At 40.0% G+C, this 25,419-nt stretch overlaps 1 non-coding gene across 1 annotated transcript; it reads right to left on the minus strand.

Moving 5' to 3' along the window:
* Window positions 1-24,703: 24,703 nt before the first annotated feature.
* Window positions 24,704-24,809, minus strand: LOC111921648 (small nucleolar RNA R71). Its single transcript, XR_002860241.1, has one exon. It is a non-coding gene; the product is annotated as a small nucleolar RNA R71 (small nucleolar RNA).
* Window positions 24,810-25,419: the final 610 nt, after the last annotated feature.

Consider the following 25,419-nt stretch of genomic DNA (forward strand, 5'->3'; position numbering starts at 1 on the left):
CTAATATGCATGCAAGCATATTGTTTATATAGGAAACCTAACAGGCTCATGGTTGGACAGGCCCAAACCGGAGTACAAAATAATTGGACTATTAACCGAGCCCAATGACGCAATACTAAACGAATCTGCAACCCAACAATCTCCCCCTTTGCGTCAATTGGAGCGAGATCTTCACTTCTTACTTGGGCCAGCAGCAGCGGCAGGTACCTTCTTCTTTACAGTCTGAAATAGACGAGAGATAAGAGCAAGTATCATTTGTCTGAATCGGATGTACCACTGAATCATATCGTTGAAGTATTTGATATCATCCGCTGCATTCTCTTTACACCGATGGATGATCGACAGCACATGCTCTAGACAAGCAGTGGTATAAAGATGTTTATCCGCTAAGGCAAAGAGACATTTCTGTCCTTCTGCTCTAGTGAACATGACCGAATTACGCCTCGGGTCAATCTTGCCCATCTTCATCTGATTGAGATCACTGGCCGAGCCAACAGGAGAGATCTTCAGTTTCTTCTTGAAGACAGTGGCTACCTCCTGATCCATCAAGGCGACCTCCATGATATAGCATACTAACATCCTTTTGAGATGGTCTATAATCGGACCATATTCAGCTTCATTCGTCAAGAGGATGTTATGCAGAACAATCCAGTCATGGGGGTTGAGGTTCGGTAGATCTGCTAAAGATATAAGATGTTCGGTTCTTGCAGACCCTCTATTCACCCTGAACCGAACGTTGATGAATCTCCCTTCGGTATATGGCTTCAAAACCCGAACATTAACGATCTTCTGAGCGCTCCATGTTTGGTACTGTGGTTGAGCAGCATTCAGATAGAAATCGATTAACTCCCGATCAACCTCAGGATTAGGATGAGGGACTTCAAAAATGTTGGAGAAGGCGTGGAAGATAAACGCCTTTCGGGTTAAGGGCATGTCGAACTGCGAGTCGACAGAGTTGTAGCAGTCGAAGGAGATTACCGGTTCGAGCCAAAGGATGCTCGGAGTATCGATAGCCTCCTTTATCATTCTCTCTCGAGTCCAAGCAGGGAAAAGAGTCTTCCTACTCTCGAGGAGATCGTGGGCTTCTTTCTTCTTGCGTTCGGCTTCTTCAGCTTCTCGCGCCACAAAAATGTTATCACTTTCAACATTGCGACTATTTTTGCGCTTCAGCAAGTCAGCAATGGTTTCTTTATCATCTTCATCTTCTTCCTCAGCTATCTTCTTTCCTTTATCCTTCACACCCGAACCCGAAGTTTGACCAGTAGGAGTAGGTTCGGTTGTGTGAGCAGCTTTTGAGGAAGGAGGTGGTTGAGATTCGAACTCCTTTTCTCCCCCTTGTTTCGGAGGGTACACGAAACTAGGCAGCCCTTCTATTTTGCTGAGAAGATCTAGGGCAGGGGCAAGTTTTTCTGCAAGTGTTCGCCTCACAGTGTGGTTCAGAATGGGATCGTGCGCTTCAAGGATGTTAGATATTGCGGAGTGTACATCCGAAACACATGTCCTTATCACTTCCCGTTCGGATCGAAGAGCGTCAAGTTGTTGTTGAGAACTTGAAAGTTGAGCACTCTTGACCTTGAGGGCAGTGGTCTTCCTTGCAAGAGCATCCATCAATGAGTTATCATAAGCAAGATCCTCCTGGAGTTTAGAGAGGCACTCATCGATAGATGTCTGAAGGGCAGAGTTGTCGTCACTGATTGATTGGCGAAGGGTAGCGAACGACTTCAACTCTGTTGAGACGAACGTGGCCAATTGTTGAACAATCGGTTCCAACATTGTCTTGGTTGCAACAACACTCTCCTGTAGAGATTGTAATAAGGCAGAGGCGTCGGAGAATAGTTTATCGACTTTTTCGGTCGCTGCCTCACAAGCTTTTGTCGAAGCGTCAATTGCTGCAGTGGCAGAAGCAACAGAATCATGTTGAGCCCTGGAAAAGGCATCAACGATCTTCTGAAGAGCGGCTTCAGAGAGAGAGGATTGTGAGTTAGAGGATGAAGCAATAAGCAGATCAACCTTCTCATGCAGCTCCTTAAGATGTTTCTTTGTTACTGGAGCTTCCTCATCGTCGTCGCTTTGGACCTGAAACGGACTATAGTAGACCGAATCGAAGGTCATATTTTCGCCTCCAAGGAAAGGGTTATCTCCGTCAGAGGCATGACCAGGAGATGGGGGTAATGGTGAAGCTGGAGGTGTAGTGGTGTGAGTAGGTTCAGGTTGAGTGTGAGTTGGGGTAGGTTCGGGTGGTTGTTGAGTATGGGTAGTTTCGGTTGTATGAAGGGGTTCGGTTTGAGGTGGTGGTTCGGTTGCATCGGTATGAACCCCCGTATCAGATACGTTGGTTGTAACCTTTGCGGTGGCTGTTGTAGTTGTATCAGTGAAAATGGGTGGTGGTATAGGGAAAGAGGTTTTAGGAATGGTGGTAGAGGGGTTTATGGTGGGAATGGAAGTAAGGATTGTTTGAGTGGGTGAAGGAATGGGTGAGATATGGATTTCCACGTCTGGGGTAGGTGATCGGGGTGGGGTGTTGCCTCTTGGAGGGGTTTCGCCTCGTTGAGAGCCGTCCGAATCCGAACTCTCACCTTCTGAGTCACTCAAAGAGGAATCGATTATGAGTTTGCGCTTCGGTTGAGTCTTTCGCCTCTTCGGCTGCGGGGATTGTGCAGTTGTGGTTGGTTTCCGCTTCCTGGGAGAAGGACCTTTAGCCCCTTTGATCACTTGCTTCCCTTTATATGCCTTTTTGCCTCTATGAACAGGCTTGTCTGCATCATGGATGGACTTGAGCATTTCCTGTGTGAGTTCCCTTGGTCCTGACTGCTTGAACTCCTTAATAGTTCGGATGATCCGGCTGTCAGATGGAACATCGCCGTACATGGTCTCCGGAATAGAGCCAATGAATGAGAACTTTGATGCATCTGAGACGATAATCTTCATAGTATGAAAAGTACTGATCGAAGACATCGATGCACCGGCAGCAGTGGGGACATCAAATTTATCCATTGCCCATTTTGTGATGAGAGCCCAAAACCTTGCATACGACACCTCAGAATGTCGTGAAGAAGAAGAGAGGCTTTCGATGAGTTGTTTCCAGAGAACCAACCCATAATCGACGTTGATCCCGTTGTAGACGCCGTACATGATCGACATGAAGAGTCCACTAGAGCCATCGAATCCTGAGCTCCGTTCAGATAAACCTTTAAAAAGAACAGTGAACATACCGTTCCACTGTGGCGGCAAGCAAGACTTTTTAAACTTCGCGATGGAGGTGAGCGCCTCCGTGTACCCCATGCTGTAAAACATACTGTAGAGATGGCCAATCAGAATCGTCTCCGGATTAACCCTGGAAGGGTCAGCAGCAAACCCTAGCAATGCGCCAAATTGTTTCTTTGAAATCGAGGTCTTGTGATCAGAAACCTCGAAGAAAACCCTATCGACTGCTTTATCGTAATGTGCAGTCGCATACACCTGCGAGAGGAGCTCCATAGGCACAGATTCAACCCTAGAAAGGGCAGGAGCGATCGACGAGTACTTCAGGCACTCAATAATCGGGAACATGTAGGAATCGTACGCCTGAGGGGTTAGATCAATCACCAAACATTGGTGAGGGCGAATGGGAAGGATGTGTGAGGTTGCATGAACAAATGATGATTCTGCCATTGTTGAAGTTGGGATGAAGAAGATGAACAGTAAGGGTTTAAGGGAATTTTCGCTCTCTTGGGACTTCGGATGCAGTAAAGAGGTAAATGGGAGTGGAGACTGCCTTTTATAGTGGATGTAAGGAGAGAGAAAAATTTGTTCAAATCTTCTATCGAAATACGAAAGGGTTTCCCGGAATGACAGATGCGTGACAGTTAAGGCATGCGATGATCACGTAGGAGAGAGAGTGTCAGATTCCTTGTAACACGCCGCCCAACAAGCGCTGTTTATAAAGAAACTGTTTCAAATCCACACGCGCCTTTATGTGCCAGAGAGGAACCGCTTGAAATTCGCACACGCGTCCATTATGTCAGTTAAAGAATGGGCATTTCAAATTCGCATGCGTCCCCTTTTTACCGCCGTTTGAAATTCAATCCATTTATCTCCCGCCTGAGTCAGCAACCCTTCATCTTATCTTTTGAATGGCATCTTTTGAATAAATTTCCCACGTGGATTATTTTTGACCACAACTTGTAAATAACCTCCAATTTAGTAAAACAACCTGTAATTATTAGTTCCAGAATTTTGGAAAATCAAAGATTTGCGTGCTAAGAGTGTAAAAAAAGAAAAGAAATAAAGCAACTCTTTTTAGGAATAAATGTGATGTCAATAATGACACGAAACAAATGATCCCGGGCACAAATCTCTTCCTTCAAGGTCAAGAGAGACCTTAAAGTGTTAATTTGGTTTCCCGTTGAATGACGATCAAACACTTATTAAGTAATGTTGAAAGGCTTCTTTTAATTAGGCTACTTAAGGGTGGCTTTCGCTTTGATGCAACAATTCTAATCTTGAAATAAGAAAGAAAGTGAACAAAGTACTTGTGAGACCGGTGTAGTTTGTTGAACACGTAGGTAGGAATTAATTTTAAAGTGTCTTGGAAAATATGAAATCTCAACACAAAAAAATGTAAAACTGGATCCCAAGGGAAGAAATGTTATGGGGTTTTAACAATTTCATAGGAATCACACAAAATAATATTGGAGATTTCATCAAGGTACATCCGTCAATTCTTTGGTAAAAACTTGAGCAAATTTATTGTTTACCGTCAATTCATATTTGGTGTTGAATTTTGGGTTTCACTAAGCTCGTAGTGGCACGAAACTAAGATCATAAACACAGTTGTTGTGTAACCATAAACCTCAGTGGTAATTTCTAAGAGTCTCAAGGGTTACGTTGATGAAACGAATGTAATGGAGAAATGTAATGGAGATGGTGTAAGAAATTAAAGTACCTCAGCTGCAATAAGAAGGACCAAGCAGAAAACTCTTATCTCATATGAGAAGAGAGTGAGGTAGCTCACGATTAGAATAAATGTGGCAGCCTAATTGGGAAGACAAGGTTTGTTTATACCAGCTCATTAAGGCTATTATTCAAAATCTTATGAGGCTTGGGACACATACAGCAGCATGCTTCTAGGGACACTTAACTAATCCAACAATTTTTATCCCCATAGACGAACGAACACACAAATAAAATAAAATAAAAATATTTTTGGAGTTTTTGATATAAAAAAAATAAAATAAAATAAATTAAATTAAAATAAAAAATAAGCAAGAAAAAAAATAAGATTTAGAAAGATTTAAAAAAAACTTTGGAAAATTTTGGTAACCGAACCCGAACGTTCGGTTGGTTTCGGTTGAGAAAAATTTTGAAAAACCGAACCAGAGCGTTCGGTTGGTTTCAGTTTTGAAAAATTTTGAAAAACCGAACCCGAGCGTTCGGTTGGTTTCGGTTTTGAAAATTTTTGAAAAACCGAACCCGAGCGTTCGGTTGGTTTCGGTTTTGGAAATTTTGAAAAACCGAACCCGAGCGTTCGGTTGGTTTCGGTTTTGGAAATTTTGAAAAACCGAACCCGAGCGGTTGGTTTCGGTTTTGGAAAATTTTGAAAACCAAGGAATTTAGGCTAGTAATCAGAAAATACTTTTGACAATAAGATAAAGGACTTTGTACATGAAATTTACAAGCAAGAAAACAACCTTGAAGTGATGAGCGAGTAAGATGATTCAACCGAACCTGAACGTTCGGTCAATTTCGCTTCTTACGATTGAGGTTGAGAGGTAGTTTGAGGTACTGACTCTGATTCCATCATACCTAACCCTTGTAATATTCTGTTGAATGACGCTTCAGGAAGAGCTTTGGTAAATATATCAGCCAGTTGATCAGTGGTTCTAACAAAGTGTACTTCGACGTTTCCATCTTCCACATGATCTTTGATAAAGTGATACCTCAGTTCTATGTGTTTGGTTTTGGAGTGTTGCACTGGATTATGAAAGATCCTAATTGCACTTTCAGAGTCACAATATAGTGGGATCTTCTTCATATTGAGTCCATAGTCTCGAAGTTGACTATGGATCCAAATCACTTGAGAGGTGCAAGATGTAGCTGCTATGTATTCAGCTTCGGCAGTAGACAAAGACACGCACGTTTGTTTCTTTGATTGCCAGCTAACCAACTTCCCGTCAAGGAATTGGCAGCCACCTGTGGTGCTTTTTCTATCGAGTCCACATCCTCCAAGGTCTGCATCTGAGTAGGCTTGAACGAAGAAACCTGAGTTGGAGGGATACCACAAACCTAAGGAGGCAGCTCGCTTGAGATATCGTAGGATGTTCTTCACTGCAAGCATGTGAGGTTTGTGTGGGTTTGCCTGAAATCGAGCACAGTAACACACAGAAAACATAATGTCAGGCCTGCTAGCAGTGAGATATATCAGTGAGCCTATCATTTGTCGATAGAGCGTGATATCAACAGCCGGTTTGTCCAGGGATGGGGTGAGCTTGGTGCCGAATGCCATTAGGACTTTGACTTTGGAGTCTCCCATCATACCAAACTTTGCTAGGAGAGTCTTCGTGTAAGCTTCCTGATTAATAAAGATGCCTTCGGGGCCCTGTCTAATATTTAAGCCAAGGAAAAAGTTAATAGGACCCATTGAGCTCATTTCAAATTTAGTCTCCATCAGCTTTCTGAATTCAGTTGTTAGGCTGGGATTCGTTGAGCCAAAGATGATATCATCGACATAAATTTGAACGATCATAAGGTGGTTACCTTCCTTTTTGAGAAAGAATGTTGGGTCAACCGAACCTTGTTTGAATTTAGACATCTTTAAGAATTTAGTTAGCGTTTCATACCAGGCTCTCGGAGCTTGTTTCAATCCGTATACAGCTTTATCCAGAATGTAGCAATGATTTGGATATTTTTCGTTCATGAACCCAGGAGGTTACTCCACATACACTGTTTCTTCGAGTTCTCCATTAAGAAATGCACACTTGACGTCCATTTGGAAAACTTCAAAGTTTTTGTGGGCAGCATAGGCAAGGAATATTCTGACGGATTCAAGCCTAGCTACAGGAGCGAAAGTCTCTTCATAATCAATCCCTTCCTCTTGACAATATCCTTTCACTACTAGACGAGCTTTGTTCCTTATGACGTTTCCTTCCTTGTCCATTTTGTTCCTAAAGACCCATTTGAGACCAACAACCGAGGCTTCTGGAGGAGTTGGAATGAGGCGCCAGACTTTGTTCCTTTCAAATTCGTTCAGTTCATCTTGCATTGCTTGAACCCAATCGAAGTGATCAAGAGCAGTGTTAACTGTCTTCGGTTCAACTTTTGATACGAATGAGTTAAACATGCAAAATTCAACTTTGGAAAATAAGGATGTCTGTTTTGCCTTGAGTTGTGATCGGGTTAGAACCTTTTCAGAAACATCAGCAACAACTTGAGAGATAGGATGATCTCTGGTCCATTTGGTGAGAGGAGGGTAGTTTGGATCAAAGGTTGGATCCAGTTCAGCATTGATCATTTCTTCTGGCTCGGATTGGCTTTCGTAGTCGAATGACATATCAGCTTGCTCCCCCTCGATAGATGAGCTTTCAGGAATACTTTGAGAATCTTGAGCTTCAGAGGTTTCTTGTGGTGCTGGTCTTTCAGGCGTTGATGCACCTTCGGATGGTGAAGCACTCTCGGTTAGCAAAGTGCTTTCGATTGGCAAAGTGCTTGGCTCCCCCTCAACTTGAGAGCTTGGCTGGGATGATGATGGTGGATTCTCCCCCTCGACTGAAGCATTGGGTGATGGAGGTTCATCAGAGTTTGATCCTCCTTCATTTATTCTCCTGGCAGCTTCTTCGACAATTTTCCTCATGTGATATACTTTATTATCTGCTGCGCCTGCTTCTGAGTGAGTGGCTTTCTCTGGTTCGTCGAATAGCTCCAGAAACTTCTCATATAGGTTAGCGATCGAGACCGTAACCTGGCCAGTTTGAGGAAAGATTTCCCCTGCAGTATTTAGCCTTTTGATATAGCTATCATCGAAGGTCACGTAGTAAGTCTCTTAAATTTTCTTTGAACGCTTGTTTAAAACCCTGTACGCTTTAGAAGTGAGAGAATAGCCCAGAAAGATTCCCTTGTCGGCTTTGACATCGAACTTGTTGCGGTGTTCCTTAGAGTTAAAGATGAAACACCGTGAACCGAACACGTGGAAAAATTTCACATTGGGCTTTCTGTTGTTGAGAATCTCATAAGGTGTGAGCGTGAATCGTTTGTTGAGATATGACCTGTTCTGTGTAAAACAAGCAGCAGAAATAGCATCAGCCCAAAAATAAAGAGGTAAGGAAGCAAAACTTAGCATGGTTCGTGCAGCTTCACACAAAGATCGGTTTCGTCTTTCAAGAATTCCGTTCTGTTGAGGTGTGTAGGGAGCTGAGAAGTTATGACTTATTCCCTTTTCTGTCAGGAATTCTTCAAATTCTCTATTTTTGAATTCCAGACCATTGTCGCTCCTGATGTTGTGAACGACCTTCTTCAGCTGTACTTCAATCTGCTTGATAAACACCTTTAGATTTAAGCTTTAGAAAGAACACCCATGTAAAATGCGAAAAGTCATCAACAATAACAAGAATATACTTGCTACCACCGATGCTTTCGATAGATGATGGACCACACAAATCAGTATGAAGTAATTCAAGTGGTTCAACAACTTTAGTGGTAATAATAGATGGATGACTTTGACGACTCTGCTTCCCCATTTCGCATGCAACACACAAATGATCTCTATCATACTTGAGCAGTGGAAGACCTCGAACATGACCTCCAGTGACAAGTTTGTTGATGTCTTTAAAGTTGAGATGAGAGAGCCTTCGGTGCCACAACCAGTTTTCGTCAGATTGTGCTTTTGATAACAGGCAGATAGCTGGGTTTCCTTTGATAGGTTTGAGGTTTAGAGGAAACATTTCACCCTTACGCTCTGATTTGAGAATAACTTTCTTAGTCTTCTTCTCAATAATTTCAGAACCCTGATCGTCGAATGAGACTTTGAGACCGGTACCTCCAACGAGCTGAGATACACTGATGAGGTTGTGTTGTAGTCCTTCCACGTATGCCAGCTTCCTTATAGTGAAATCACCATTGGTAATCATTCCATAGCCTTTTATGGTGCCAAATGAGTTATTTCCAAATTTGACGTTTCCACCATTTGAAAGAGACCGATATTCCCTGAGTTCTTCTTTCCTCCCTGTCATGTGACGCGAGCAGCCACTATCAATGTACCATTCTTCGTCAAACTGCTCGTCACTTATAACCTGCAAAAATTAAGCAGATTTAGGAACCCAAAGTTTCTTGGGTCCATGTGAGCCTTTAACAGGTACAGGAATAGTAAGAGAGATGTCAGCAAGATATGTTTGTTTTATTAGTGTTGTTTCATCTTTCTTTTTGATGGTAAAAACTTTGATTTTATTAGGATTAGGTGCGTTCGGTTTAGACTCAGATTTAGACACCGAAACCTTCTGTTTCCCTTTTTGTTCAGCTGAAGATTGAGATTTTCGAGAAGGAACAGAATGAAATTTAGAACGAGGTGGAGAGTAATTGGAAGAATTAGAAGAATTAGATGAGTGAGATTAAGAGGGCTTAGATTGAGATGACTTCTTGGCTGGAGACTCTAGGTGACCCTTTTGCTTTTGATCATTGGTGGGACTGACCTTAGAGTTTTGATTTCTGAACCTTTGCTTTCGGTTGGTTTCGTTCTCTGAACCGAACCTTTGCTTTCGGTTGGTTTCGTTCTCGTGCATTTCAACAGGATTTTTCTCATACTTCAGGTTCTTGTCTTGATGCGAAAAATAAGCATTCTGGGATTGCCAAAATTGTTTCCTTTCAGAGAGATTTTTCCTGTATCTCTGATTCCTTTGACGTTTCTGATTCTTCATCTGCTTCGGTTGATGATGGATGTTAGCTTTCATTTTTGGTTTCTCTTTGGCTGGTTCACTTTGAACTGAGGAAGTTTCACTAGATAGAGTATCTTCTTTTGCCGGACTTCCATTTTCTTAAGGAATGTCTTTCGTACCACTAGTACTTGGCACATCAAAATTATCTGGCTTGTTCAAGGGTTCTGGTATGTATCTACCTTTACTTTTCCATGAGGTCCTTTCAGATAACCCTACCGTTTCATCAGCATTATCGATTGGAGCGGACCAGAAAAACTCATCGCAGCCATCAGCATTGTCTTCGTTTACAATTGCTGTAAGTTCAGCAGTTTGATGTTCGGTTACTCCTGTGACCTTGTACACTTGATTTGGAGTGGTCCTAACTTTTTGATATACAATGACTTTCTCTGCTAAGATCGGGGACTTTTGTTGGGACAATCGAGCGAACTCCACTGAATTTTTTGAAATTAGATTCTTGTGGTTTTCAGGTTCGCTTTTCACAAATTCTGAGCAGTCAACAGTGTCCTCTACAGAAATTTCACTCATATTGTCATCCTCATTAAGCTCAGATGCATTTTCAACATCAATTTTGTTTTCTGAGCTCAAGTTGGAGTTTAAAGAGTCAAATTTTTGTATGGTTTCGGTTCTCAGTTTAAGTCTATCATTTTCATCCAAAAGGTTTTTAAGCATGTCCTTATGGTCCTTGGATTTAATGAAAGATTCTATTTTGTCCAGTCCATACATATAGGTCGGATTGACGTCATCAGATGATATCACACTCTCACAATTATAAGCTTTAGCATCAATTTCATCCTCCTTAAACTCAAGGAAGGGCAAAATCATGCGATGAATCTTTTGTCCTATTTCACAATCCAAGTGAAGATGAGTAATATTAGTGTAAAGACGTTTAGCAATCAAACAAACAACATTTCGCTGTTTCAAAAGCATTAAATTGTCTCTTTGCAAATAAATGTTTTCATCTTTTATTTTGACTACTTCTGACTCCTTCAATTCGATCCACATGCGCCGTTCCCCACTCTTCGAAGACACCCTGCTTAATTGATCAGTTAGGTTAGAATTGGTGACTCGAGTTTGAGTTAAACTACTAGCTAGATGAGAAATTCTTGAATTAACACTTTTTAGTTCTTGTTCATATGAGCATTGTGGGACTTTAAATGAAACAAAAACCGATTGTACCTTCTTGATCAGTTCATCGAGCTCGTTGAACTACACGTTGAGCGGTTTGGCTGTAAAGCACATATCCTGCTGCTCCTTCGGTTCATTGCTTCCACCGTCATTGTTGTATCCCCTCATCTGAGATACGTCAGACACCATCAAGCATCTTCCTCCACTGCTTTCCTCTTTTGCCACACAAGCCTTTCCATGAGAGGGCTTCCTCACTTCATCGTCTTCATAATCGGTTGACCAAACCTCCACGCCACCGAACTCGTCATCAACAACCGAACCCTGCACAATTAGAGCATTCATAGAAGGGTTAGCGGTAGATTTCTTCTTCCTTATCTCATCAATCTTTTTCTGCAGCAAAGCTTCCTCATCCTTTTCAGCCATCTTTTTGAGGACACAATCCTTTGCATAGTGGTTCTTTCCCCCGCAATAGTAGCAGCTTACTCCAGAATCACCTTCTGCCTTCAGTTCCTTCTTAGACTCTTCAACCTTCGGTTCATCTTTAACCTTTTCTGAACTATAACTACCCTGCGAGTTCCGGTTTTTGTTGTTGGGGAATCTCTTCTTGATGAACCTCTTGGGGTTAGATACCATCATAGCATAATCTTTAGACGTGAGGTCATAATCCTCCTAGTTAAGGTCTTCGTCCTCCATTACAGCTTTACTTTTGGACAAGAGAGCCAAAGAACCTAGGCTTGAAACCACATTCTTTTCCGGCAACACAATCTTCTCCTGAGATTTGAGAATACCCACCAGTTTCGCCAAGGAATATGATTTAAATTGCTCATGGGCTTTAACTGTAAACACCACTGCTCTCCACTCTGATCTTAGACCATTTAAAAACGTAACCTTCTGCTCAATAAGCTTCCTTTCGATGTCATGTTTGATCATCTTGCTGAGAAGATGATTGAAGCGATCAAACGTTTGGGTCACAGTTTCTTCGGCTCCTTGCCTGAATTCTCCAAACTCAGACAAGAGTAAGGTTTGGATAGAGTGTTCAAGATCCTCATCTGTAGAGTACAATTCACGAAGCCTATCCCAAATTTCCTTTGCCGTCGTACATGAGCTTACCAACCTGAAAGTGTCGGACTGAAGGGCGAATCTGATCAATCTTAACGCCTTGATATTACACTGAAATTTATCTTTTTCATCTTGCGCAATATCTTTGACATCTTTCAGAAGATCATTATACTCCTTTTGAGTTTTAATAATCCTTGAAGTTGCAGAATGAGAAAACGGACCAGAAATAATTGCTTCCCAGATAAGGTATCCATTATCCTCAGATCCTATAACGTAATCTTCAAAGTGATGCGCCCAGACTTCATAATCGTGGGTGTATAGGATGGGAATCTTCGTTGTTGATCCAATGTTGTTTGAAATATTGATGGGATTCGATTGCGACTCGTCCATAATGATCGAATAACCTGTTCAAAGATCAGACTTGTAATAAATCAGATTAGGGCAAAACAATAAATATCAAGATACGTCAATAATGAGATGACGGCTCAATAAATATCAGTAATTGCGGAAAACCCTAATTGAAATCTTTTTCACAGAAAAGAAGTGTATCGATTACACAGCCTCCTGCTCTGATACCAATTGATAAAATTAAAAGTTAATCTTGAAGATCGATTAGATCTTAAACAGGTAAAATAAAGATTAAACAGCAAGAACACGAAAACAATAAACAACTCAAGAATGAATCAAACGTGTCGAATGATTATAAAACAACCCTCAGAAGAGCTCGATCAAGAACATCAACTGTAGAGGGTTAAAAGGTTTACAGGAACGATGAAGAAAATCAAAGCTATCGTAATTCACTCTATTGTATTCTAGATCGTTAACCTAATATGCATGCAAGCATATTGTTTATATAGGAAACCTAACAGGATCACGGTTGGACAGGCCCAAACCGGAGTACCAAATAATTTGACTATTAACCGAGCCCAATGACGCAATACTAAACGAATCTGCAACCCAACACCATCAACATTATCTTCTTCTACTAATGTTGTCAGTTCGGCTGTCTGTTGCTAAGTAACTCCTTTAACTGTATAAACATGATTTGGAGTTGTTTGGACCTTTTGATATACAACAGCCTTTTCCCTGAGGACTTTGGTCTTATCTTTGGAAAAACGAGCGAACTCAACAAAATTTTCAGAAATAAGATTTTTGTTGGTTTCGGGTTTGCTCTTGACAAATTCAGAACAATCCACCTCATCTTCTACAGACATTTCACTCATATCATCATCCTCATTGAATTTAGAAGTGTTTTCAATATCAATTTTATTTTTTGAACTAAACTTAACATTCAAAGAGTCAAATTTATATACAGTTTTGGTTTTGATTTTTAATTTGTCATTTTCATCCAACAAAATTTTGAGCATGTCCTTATGGTCTTTTGACATTATGAAGGACTCTATTTTGTCAAGAAAAATTTTGTAAGTGGGAGATATATCATCAGAAGAAACAACGTTTTCACAGTTATATGCATCGACATCGATTTCATCCTCCTTTAACTCAAGGAAGGGTAAAATCACCCGATGTATCTTCTTCCCTATTTCACAATTAAGATGCAATTGAGTAATGTTGGAATATAATCGTTTAGCAATAACAAAAACATTTCGTTGTTTTAAAAGCTTTAAATTATCTCTTTGCAAATAAATTGTTTCATCCGTAGAGCTAATTAACTACTTCTCCTTCTGCTCAATCCACATATGCCTCTCCTCACTCTTCGATGATACCCTGCGGATTTGATCAGTTAGGTTAGAGTTTGTGACGCGAGTTTGAGTTAAATTACCACTTATACTAGAAAATTTAGATTTTAATCCATTTAGTTCTTTTTCATAGTTTTTGATGGGGATTTGTAAATAAACAAGAATGGATTGTACCTTCTTGATCAACTCATCGCATTTGTTGATATGCTCACTAACAGGTTTCGCTGCAAAACACCTGTCTTCTCGCTCTTTTGCTTCGTCTAGTCCTCAATCAGTGGTATAGCCTCTCATTTGTGACACCCCAGAGATCACCATTAGACACTTTCCTGCAATGTCCTCTTCTATCACCATCAAAGCCCTGCCATGAGTGGGCTTCCTCACTTATTCATCGTCAGAATCTGTGGACCAAACTTCAACACCGTTGAACTCATCTTCAATAGTATATCCCTGCACAAGCTCAAAGACTTGAAAAGTTCAAGGTCACTCGAGCCCTACTTGCAATGAAACATCAATATGCAAGGCATGTGTCTACTCACGTCTTGGAGATGACGTCACATATTGACACGCTTAGAGTATTGGGTGTCGAAGTCTGAAGGAAGTTGGCTATTGATTGGGTTCTTCAGTCACTTCCTGAGTCATATAGTAAGTTCATTAAGGACTACTATGTGACAGACCACGACATGACCCTTGTTGATCTTACGTATTTGCTTGTTGCTGCTAAATTAGCAATGATTTGGCGAATTGGAAAAGCAAATTTGATTGGAAGATCTACTCCCTAAACTTCCGTGGACATTGATAATGGAAACATTGTAAGTCTAGAAAAGATTTCTCTTTCCAAGGGAAATAGAAAGGTAAAGTCTTAGATTGTCTCGTGTATCATTCCCAAAGAGTCTATATGTTTCTATTGCCATGAGAAAGGGCATTGGTTGTGAAGGTGTCCTGACTACCTGAAAGATCTAAGAAAAGGTAGAATCGAAAAGTTTGACTCTGCTTCAATTAAGTCTACTGTCTAACTCTATTAAGTTCCTAATTGTTGTTCTTTAATACATGATCTGAAAAGGTTGCATTTTGATGTTTTGTAGGATCATGCAAAGGGAAGGAAGCTTAAAGGAAGAGTATGATAAATCTGATCGCGAAGATCGGATTTTTGTCCTAGGTGTGTTGTGATTCCATTTGAGGCGTTCATACTATTCGTGCTAAGCTCTTATAGGTTCAAGGCTTTCAACTTCAACAAAAAGGTATGTCATCTAACTAGAATTTTGTAGTATAGATACTCCATTGTATGCTAGTTAGTGTATTACCTTGGAAAGTTCAAGTTTGCATGTATATTAGAGAAAACATAGATCTAAAGCATCTAGGGTTGCATGTACACCATAGGAGTGTTAGAATGCTCAAAACCCTTCACTAACGTGTGTCCAAAGACTTCTTTCCCTTTGGTAGCTTTACCAACTGCCATACTCTTAACTTCTCAAGTTGATTTAGTTCTTCATGCATTGCTTCTTCCCAGCTTGGTTCATTTAATGCTATGGCCACACTCTTTGGTTCAATTTGGGATATGAAGCACGAATAAAGACATTTGTTGACATCTCCATTTTGACTTCTGGTTTGAACCCCACTTTCTAGTGGACTAATAATATCCTGGATAGGATGATCGTGTTGAACTCTGGTTTAGATAGAATGGCTGATATCATTTATTGTGACTGGAAGATTTGTGATGTTGTCAAATTTTCTCGCTGCCGAATCACCTCCATCTAACTGTCTGTGGTCATGAGAAGTACTTACCACAAATTCATTTGCGAATGGCTCTAGAAAGAGAAACTCTATCAAGGTTTGAATGGCAGAAACATTTTACCTTGAGTGAACCTCAGCTTCTTTGGGAGTAGACAGAGTGGCTTTGGTGTCAGTTATAGACTTTTGGACAAAAGAAGAAGAAGATGTATTTGGTGTAGTTGCATCCACCGGAGGAGATTCAGGAATCACAAAAGATGGTTTGAATGAGCCAATGACAACATCTTCCTCATAATCTCCAATAGTTGCACTCGAACCTGAGCATGTACCTGAAATATCATCTGAAAACACATTAAAATATTTAAACAAAGAAGTGTAATCAAATAACCAGCCTGGCCCAACTCAAGCGTCTGTTGTGTTTTCTTTTAGCCAGCGCACATCAAATGATTCCATGATCTGTTTGGTGGATTTATTGTAGACTCAATAAGCAGTACGTCCACCATATCCCACGAAATAGTAGTCATCAACCTGTGAATTAAATTTAGGAGTTGATCCAGGTTAAGTAGTGTGCAAGGGCATCCAAAGATCTTGAAGTGAGCAACCGTTGGCTTATAACCATATAGAATTTCATATGGAGTCTTCATCTGCTGTTTGTTTACCAGAACACGGTTCTGAACATAGCATGTCATGTTAATGGCTTCAGCCGAGAAGAAAAATGTCACAATTGGCATTTTAGCTAGGAAATTCTATTCCTGTGTAACCGTTCATCTATTGTAAAACATATACTATAAATAAATCTCACTCAATGCTTATTAATATTCACCATTTATGTTCATCAAAAGAGTCTGAAACCCTAAGAACCTTGGTTTAAGTCCATATTGGACTAGGATTTCCATATTGGGCCTAATGGACCAATAAGCATCCAATTCAACCATTTTGGGCTTGGAAACCTTATTTGGAGTCTAATTGGACCCACATCCATAAAACTTAGCATTTTGGGCCATTTTGGGTCCAAAATAAATTATTTTACCCTTAATGGGCCTTATGGGCCATAAACTCCCTTTTTCTTTCAAAATGGGTTGTGAGCTATCTAATGAGCCCAATGGGTTGAAAATTTTATGTTTAGGTTCCAAAAATCATAACTAAATGTTATTGGGCTCAAACTATTCCATCCCTACCCCTCTTGGCCCAAACTCTCGGCCCAACACCATTTAACAAAAAAAAAAGAGAAATGAAATAGGGGGAGTTGACTTTGGAGGTGCCACCTCCATAATACACACCATGTATCAAGGCATGGTATCTCATGTTCCCATGCAAGTCACCTCACCACCTCTCTCCCCTCTCTTCTTCAACTCTCGGCCGAGAGCCAAAACACACACACACACACTCAAAAATTCTCTCCAAACATCTCTAAAATCATCCTCTTCTTTCATCAAAGATCTCAATGTTTTGCTTGTACTTCGAGATTAATCTTCAAGGTTTCAACTTCTTGAAACATGTCACAACGAAATTTTCAAAACAAAAATTTCATTTTGTCACAACCATTTTCACATAAAATATTTTCAAAAATATCCAACAATAGTTATCAAAACATATCGTATCCCAAGATCACAAAAAAATCAAATCCTCTCTCTAGTGTGTACGAGTCACGCCGGTGCCTTCCCACGGTCCTCGGTAGTACCTGAAACACATAACACAACAACTGTAAGCCTAAATGCTTAGTGAGTTCCCCAAAATACCCTTACACACATACACCTTTCCCGGCCATACTCTACACGACCTTCCGGTCCATGTGTCTTAGGGGACTTCCTTCCCAGTCCCAGTAGACCTTCTGGTCCTACTCGTATCGACCTTCTGGTCCATGACTCCCTGACCTTCCGGTCCACGTCATAATGCCTTCCGGCCCATATCATACATAGCATACATATCACATACATAACGCATACAGAACATGCAACGCATGGCATACAAAGACATGCATCTCATAGCATACAAGACCATCCAGTCACACATAGGTACCTTTCCAGGTACCGTATAGTGAGAAGACTCACCTCGTATGATGTCTAGAATCTCACGTGCTCGATATCTCTGAATCTCGAATCAACGACCTAGCCCCGCCTAATCATAACAAATAATCATTCTAATTATTATTGGCTTCCAAGGCTATGCTACACCCTTTTCCACTATCCCACAGAAGGGTAAAAGACCATTTCACCCCTCCCTGACTCGAAAGTCCACATGTTGACCAAATCCCTAGAAGTCAACAAAAGTCAACAGCAAGCAGTACGCGGGGCGTACCAGCTCCTGTACGCGGGGCGTACCCTTGTATTCCAGAAACGGGGGACGCGACCACCTACGCGGCATGTACTGGGATTATGCCCAACGTACATTCCAGTTTCTCACTTCCTCATTCTAATGTCTTAAACGCTTAAGACATAACCCCATATTCCAGATCTGGCCAGTTTAATACTTTTTAATCCATAAAGTCGAAAGCTTTAAGCCTTTGCATGGCTATAAAGGTTCCCCACACCTTCTAACACCTTTCCTTTCTCCTCCAAGAGTCTAGATCTCATGCATGGCAGCAAAGGAGGCGATATGGCTGAAGAACTTCATTGGGGACCTTGGAGTTGTACCGGCTATTAAAGAACCAATGGAAATTTTCTGTGATAGTGAAAGCGTTGTTGCCTTAGCCAAGGAACCAAGGGATAATGGGAGATCCAGACACATCGACAGAAAATACCATTTTATCAGACATCAAATAGAATGACTCCTCGTGGCAAAGAGGGTATCATCGGATGAGAATTCAGCAGATCCCCTCACGAAGGCACTGAATCGGGTTAAGCATCTCCAGCATGCTCGGAGCATAGGGCTGAAGGATGATAATAGATTTAGTAGTTAGATAACCTCGAAAATTTTAAAGTGTAATTGACATTAGATGATGAAGAAAAGGTGTTTTATTTATGAGTAAAGTGTTGCTATCTCTTGTCGATCATTTACTATATTTCTTTTACATGTTTTGACTTCCAGAATAATAATGTTTGGTATATAATATTATTCAAACCTCCACAGTCAGTCATATGTAGGAACTAGGAATGAATCAAGACTTTCATGATTTTTTGCAGAGGTCTAAGGTGTTGGACATGGCTACAACAATCATGAGTGCTCATAAGTTCTGAGCGTTGGACTCAACCCACGCTCACTGGAATCACTTCATGGAATTTATCTCGAGTGATCGTGAGACAGTAACATCATATAATTCGTCAAACCTAGAGATATGATTTGTTACTTACGAGTTGGTTATGCATTGATTGTACGAAAACGCATTGGTAACTCGATGTTATAAAACGTGCTTTTGTGTATAATTCAATGAGTGGTAGAACAAACATATGAGTCGATGTTTATCTGTTCCTTCTTGGATTAGAAGCTGATATCTAGGCTCCTCGATGATTTTGTTTTGACCTATGTACCGGGCCCGGTCAAAACTAAGTTGATGTGTTCAATTAAGTTCTTTGTCAAAAAAATTGGAAATTGGGAAACAAACTGCTGGACAATAAGTAAGACATTGTTCCATGTATTTGTCCGGCTGATATCTAGAACAGAGGATTATATGATCACTTATCTTAAATGGCGTATCGTAATCTTCTCAGTTCCAAGAGACCTTGAAAGAGCTACGATTGCCGGTCGGTTCCTGAAGTACTGGAATTATAGTTATTAGACTTATCCAAGTGGGAGACTGTTGGATAAGGTGTCTAAGTCCGTAACTATTTCTGGTCAGTACTTGACCCGACCCGGCGTGGTCCATTTGGGTTGCATGGCACCATGCAATTGGATAGACTAAATAAAAGAAATAAGATTATTAATATATTATAAGTTCTAATATATTAATAATATTATTTGATTAGTTTGATCAAGAATTAATTTAGAATTAATTAAGTGATCAAAAGATAACAAATTAAATACATGGGTTGATTATGTAAATCATCCATATTTTGTATAGTGGGCTAAGAGGCTCCATGGATTATCAAGTTGGGTTCCACCCATAGGATGCTCCATGGGAGTTACAAACCCGTGGGTCATGGAGATGAAGAGTCATGACACATTAGGGTTTACATGGTGTAACCCTAGATGTGTTAACACTATATAAGAGTCCCATTCTCCACCAAAATCGGTTACACACATATGAAACAAGAGGGCTAGGCTGATTTTAAGAAGTGTGTATCAAAACTCTTTCTAAGAGCATTTGGTGTTGTGTGAAGCATTTGAGGCATCACACTTGGGGTGCTAGGCTCACAAGGTTTCAAGGAACATAAGCAACAACAAGGTAAGTTATTCTATCTTTCATTCAAGTTAAAAATTGTTCCCCATGTATGTTAGATAGGAATATAACCTTGGAATTCAACTTTGCATGATAATTAGACAAACATAGATCCAAGGTTATTAGGGTTGCATGTACACTTAGGAAGTGTTAGAATGCTCAAAACCCATCACAAATAACAATATAAGCCTAGTATATACCACAAAAATAAGACCCTACACTCTCCCCCTTGGTTTATTGTTGGCTAGCTTTATGGTTTCACCACAAGATGAACGTCAGAACGAGCTAAAGCTCATGCCCACAAATTCTGATCAATAGTCTTCGCGATCATGTAGTTAAAGTGTGTATGTCATGTTCACCAAGTCTCAGCAAATCCCTAGGATCAACAATATGGAACGGATCCTTTTCCATCTTGATCACCAAAGAGGTTGTCGCCTCATCATATACCAAGAATTGAAGATTATTTAAAAAAACCATTAGGTATAGGCTGTGAGAAAGGAATATTTTTTGTTTTCTTTATAGGCAGCCACATAACGTTCATCATGGTTTTGTTGGTGCGCGAATCGATAACACCTTTGACCTTTCTAACGAATGAGGACGCTGTCGACAGACCTGCAAAGTTATACTTCAATTTGTCTTCCATAAATTACTTAAACTCCCAGGCATTGGGATCATTTGTAGGATTGTGAAAGGGAGCATAGACTAGCTCTGCAAGATCAACCTTAGTCCAGGAAAAAAAATCAACCTTCTTCTCATAGTATTCAATATTTCTGCTCCTCCGTTTCACAACCCGGATGTTCTTGTCAGATTCAAATCCCCACATGTGAATACCTGAACGATCGTCGTATCTATCAGCAAATTTTCTTTTCCCAACTTCTTTGATGAACATCTGAGGTTGACCACCAGTTACATTCTGATAAGAATTCTTCATTAGAAGCATTTTATTTTTCTTTAATACACTTACTTTAATTTGCTTCTCCCTTCTCTCTTCAGCTGTAGTAGGACCGGAAGACAAATATTGATCAATGTTGGAATTTGGGGCAGGTCTAACTACCACCCTCTTAGAAGTCTCAGGTGCTTTTCCACTGTCAGAACTAGATCACTTGAACTCATCACCAAAATTTCCAATCATTTTGTCTTTGAGATCAAAGTAGAAAGTTGTTAGTCCACCAAGATTAGCTTGGAGTTCTGAGATATGTTTATTCTTTTGAGAATTTTCTTGTTCTAGCTCCGAAAGTCTCACATCAACTTCTCGATTAGCAGATCCTTTTCAATGGAATCCTGCTTCAAAATCAATATCTCTTGTTTAAGCTCAGAGATAGTATGTTGTAAGTCCTCATCACCTCCTTGTTCGGAACCAATACATATACCCTTTCCTCTAGACAGAGGAATATAATCTTGAAAGGCAAGAATCTTGGCTAGCTTAATTGATGTAACATCGTGCTCTGGAGGTGGTGGAGCTGAAGAACTTCCTGAAGCAAAAGTTTCCTTATTTGCTATCAAATTAAAGTCATCGTCAAAATTAGGGCTCTAAATGTTTTGATGAACCTGGGCTGATTGAGCAATTGGGCCTTGAACATCTTCTTGAACCTGGGTTGGTTCAGTGATTAGGATTTGAACATTTTCATGAACCTGGGTTGGTTCAATGATTACGCTTTGAACATTTTCATGAATCGGGGCTGGTTTAACTATACAAACTGATTGTTGTACTATCTCAGGGATAAGCACTCCCGGCCTTGGATCTCTCCGTCTTCGCTTCTTTGGCATCAGTGAGGCATTTGGTTCATCTTTATCACTCCCATATGGATATTCAACAGTTACAGAAAATGCTTGGGGAGGCTTCCTTGCAATAGACTGTAGTTTGTTGATAAGTGCATCCATCTGTTCGGGCGTTGGAATATTCGGTTTCCTGAAAATAATGATTTCAGTCTCTGTCTCAGCCGAGGTAATCACGACTTCATTGACTGGCTCCTTTAGTGGAACAAACAAATGAAATCTCATATCATCAATATCATCAGAATAATCATCATCATCATTGTTATCATCATCATCATTCTTATCATCATCATCAGAGACTTCAACCGAACTATTGATATTTGACCTTGACGGTGTCATGTGTTCTTTTGCCACTATAGCAATTGGAGTATCAGAAACTTGGACACCTTCTGTCTCTGCAAATTTTCCAAATGTAACCAAGTCTTTTAATCCTTGAAAGGAAACTTTGGCAGATTGTCTTGATTGCTTCATGAGATTAATGGTGTTAGGACCCAAGGCTTTCATGTCCAAAGTATCAGAAAATCTCTCGATCTGAGGATATCTTTCATTCAGGATCATCTGAAGAAACTTGGGATACTTTAAGAATGAAGCCTTCTTCCTCCCATGGAGATTCCTTTTCGTTTCTTAAAAAACATAGTTTCAAAAGTTGTAATCCAATTCATTGTTAATGCAACAATGGTTGTGGTTGCAGTCTGACGTATCTAATCAAACCCTCCTGATATTTGCATAATTAGTCATATTTTTAGCATGCATTTTTACTCATTTTTAGCTAATTATGTGCATAATATGGACAAAAGGTACTTAATAATGCTTAAATTATGTTTTCAATCCAAAAGGGCATGTTTGGAAGTAAAAGGAACAAGGAGAAGCAATTAGAGACCAAAGATTGAAGAAAAAAGGAATAACACACTCCTACTCGGCGAGTAAATGAGAGTACTCGGCGAGTAGACGAGAGTACTCGGCGAGTACCCAAGAAGATTCCCAAAGATAAGTCAAGACTCCTGGCAACATACAGATTGTACCTATACTCGGCGAGTCCACGAGTCTACTGGCCGAGTCGCCCCTGTTTTGTGATAACTATAAATACCAAGCCTTTATCCGAAATGGGGGATTTTTTTCTGGTTTTTTGGAAGGTGCATCTGTGATTGAAGAACCCTTTGAGGAGCTGAGAAACCCTAGTTTTCAATCCTTTGAAGAATTAAGCCAATTTAGGTGATACATTCGACTTAATCTTAGATATTAATCATGTTTAGGTTAGTTGAACTTGTTTTTGTGTTTGTTTTTACTGCAACTATGAACTAAATTCGTTTTTGTTTCTGTTTGGGAAGACCAAGTAACTCCTATGGTTTAATTATTACTTTTTGATTGATTGTTTATTGGTGATCTATTAAATTAAGTTTGTTAAAGAACCATATGCATTAACCACAACTATTTTCTGTTAATTGGAAGACAATTAAGCTGCATGAACATCTCTTAGTTGTTAACCTCATATGTTTATGTGAACACTTATCATATGCTTAGGAATAATGAATATGAAACTAGGATTAACAAGAGAATGGGTAAATTAATGTGTGAGCTTGTTTGAGAAACCAACAAACAAGAGGTTAATTGAAACACCAATTTGATTAACCAATTACAAATCTTATTTAATCCAAATAATTAAACTAGGGAATTAATTAGTTTAAACACTTGATCACTGCTTGAATTAATTAATTGTCTAAGGGTATGTAGTAATGAATATGAACTTAATCACTATAGCTGGTAACCAATAGCAATTAATCTATCATAAATTCAAAATAACCATAGGAGTGAATTGGTTGAACCTAAACAAAAACGTCTTTATCAAATTTGGTGAATTAGTTACTTGTTTTTGTTATTTAGTTAATTAAGTGCTTAAGTGGTGTGTTTAAGTTTCTAGTCTTGTAAAACTAGAGAAAAACCCTTTTACTTTTATTACTTGCTTAGTTAAAATTAGTTATTAGTTTAATTTCCGTTCCCTGAGTTCGACACCCTACTTATCCAACTATACCACTAAAAGACAGGTTCACTGCCTTTGTGTGCTAAATTTATTAATTAAAAGTAGGAATAAAACCATTGCATTTTACACACATCAAGTTTTTGGTGCCGTTGCCGGGGAACAGTTCCAAAGTTAAATATAATTCCTAATTTTATCGATCCTTTGTGTGATTTTTCTTGCATAAAGTTATATTTTTCAGTAATACAGTAATTCGGCTAGGTTTTAGAAATTATTAGTTTAGTTTTAGAAGTCTTTTAATTAGCTTTAATTTTTTTAGTTGTAAACAGTCCACTCGCCGAGTGCAATCGCACCTACTCGGCGAGTTGATCGCTGTTTACAAAAGTATTTTTAATTTTTGTACTATTTTATTTTTGTTCTTCTTACGCGTTTTTTCCTGTTTGTTTGCAGTTGTTTCATGACCTGAGGATCTGAATCACCTCTGGTCCCTCCTCTAGAAGACCTAGAATCCCCATTAAGGAGGAGCAAGGGAAAAGTCGTTGGAGAATCCGCTTCTTCAAAGAATTCTCCACTAAAGAACCTCAAGTCCATTTTCAGCAAGAAGAAGAGCAGCAAATCAGGAGCATCCAGCGCCTCCTTGACAATTGAAGACCCGATTAAAGAAGACACTGAGTATGAGACCGAGGAAGAAGAAGAACATACGTAAGAGCACGGATCCGATTTTGAGGACGAGTTAGCTATCATGGCTAATATCGATGAAGTCCCCATGGGGGAATGGAAGAAGAGGATGCGCGATGACACTGGCACGGGACTTGTGCAGCCCGCAATTCCCGCGACTGCTACTTTTGAGCGCAAGGGTCATATCCTAGCTTTACTTAAGGAAATCCCTTTCACTGGCAAAGATGACAAAGACGCCTACAAGCACTTGGATGAAGTTAATGATGTAGCTTATTATTTAAATGTTCCTAATGTGCTTCGGGAAACTCAGCTACTTCGCATGCTTCCGGTTACTTTGAAGGGTGCTGCAAAGGATTGGGTCAAGTCACTACCCCCCGGATCCATCACTACATGGGCCCAGCTGAAAGAAGAGTTCATTGATCAATTCTGCCCACCATCCAAGATATCCACGATCAAGAAAGCCATAGCCAACTTTGAACAACAAGCTGGAGAGTCACTGTATGAAGCTTGGGAGAGGTACAAGAGCTTGTAAGGAAATGCCCACATCATGACCTCAATAGTCAGCAAGAAGTCTTCATCTTTTATGATGGAGTAAATGTTAGAACAAGGCAATTACTTGACTCGCAAGGTCCACTTACGAAGAAGGCACCTCCAGTGATAAAGCAGCTAATTGAAGAATTCTCTAAGCATTCTAGAAAATACCATAATCCAAGAAATGATGTAACAAGGGGGGCCGCCTATGCAGCTTCAGAAGACTTATCAGCAGTGATGGCCATGTTGAAAAACATGGATAGGAGGATGGACAAAATGGACCAAACGATACATGCTATACGGGTGGGGTGTGAAAACTGCAATGGGCCTCATCTTACTAGAGACTGCGACTTGGATGAAAATGGCAACAAGAAGGTGCAAGTTTGTTACTCAAGTGGGGACCGATATGATGAAGATTGGCGAAAACCAAAGAAAGAGTGGATCCCTTATGAAGTGTACAAGAAGGATAAGGAGGAGATGTTCAGGCAGAAAGGAAGAGGCTTTTACCAAAAGGAGGAGCCAGCACAAGAAAGAAAACCAAGTTTGGAAGAAATGCTAACCAAATTTGTAGCTGCTTCAGAAAAGAGACATAGTGATCATGATGCTGCAATTCAAGAAACAAGGACCATGCTT

Source organism: Lactuca sativa, chromosome 3 (genome assembly GCF_002870075.4).
Source record: "Lactuca sativa cultivar Salinas chromosome 3, Lsat_Salinas_v11, whole genome shotgun sequence".
Lineage (NCBI taxonomy): Eukaryota > Viridiplantae > Streptophyta > Magnoliopsida > Asterales > Asteraceae > Lactuca > Lactuca sativa.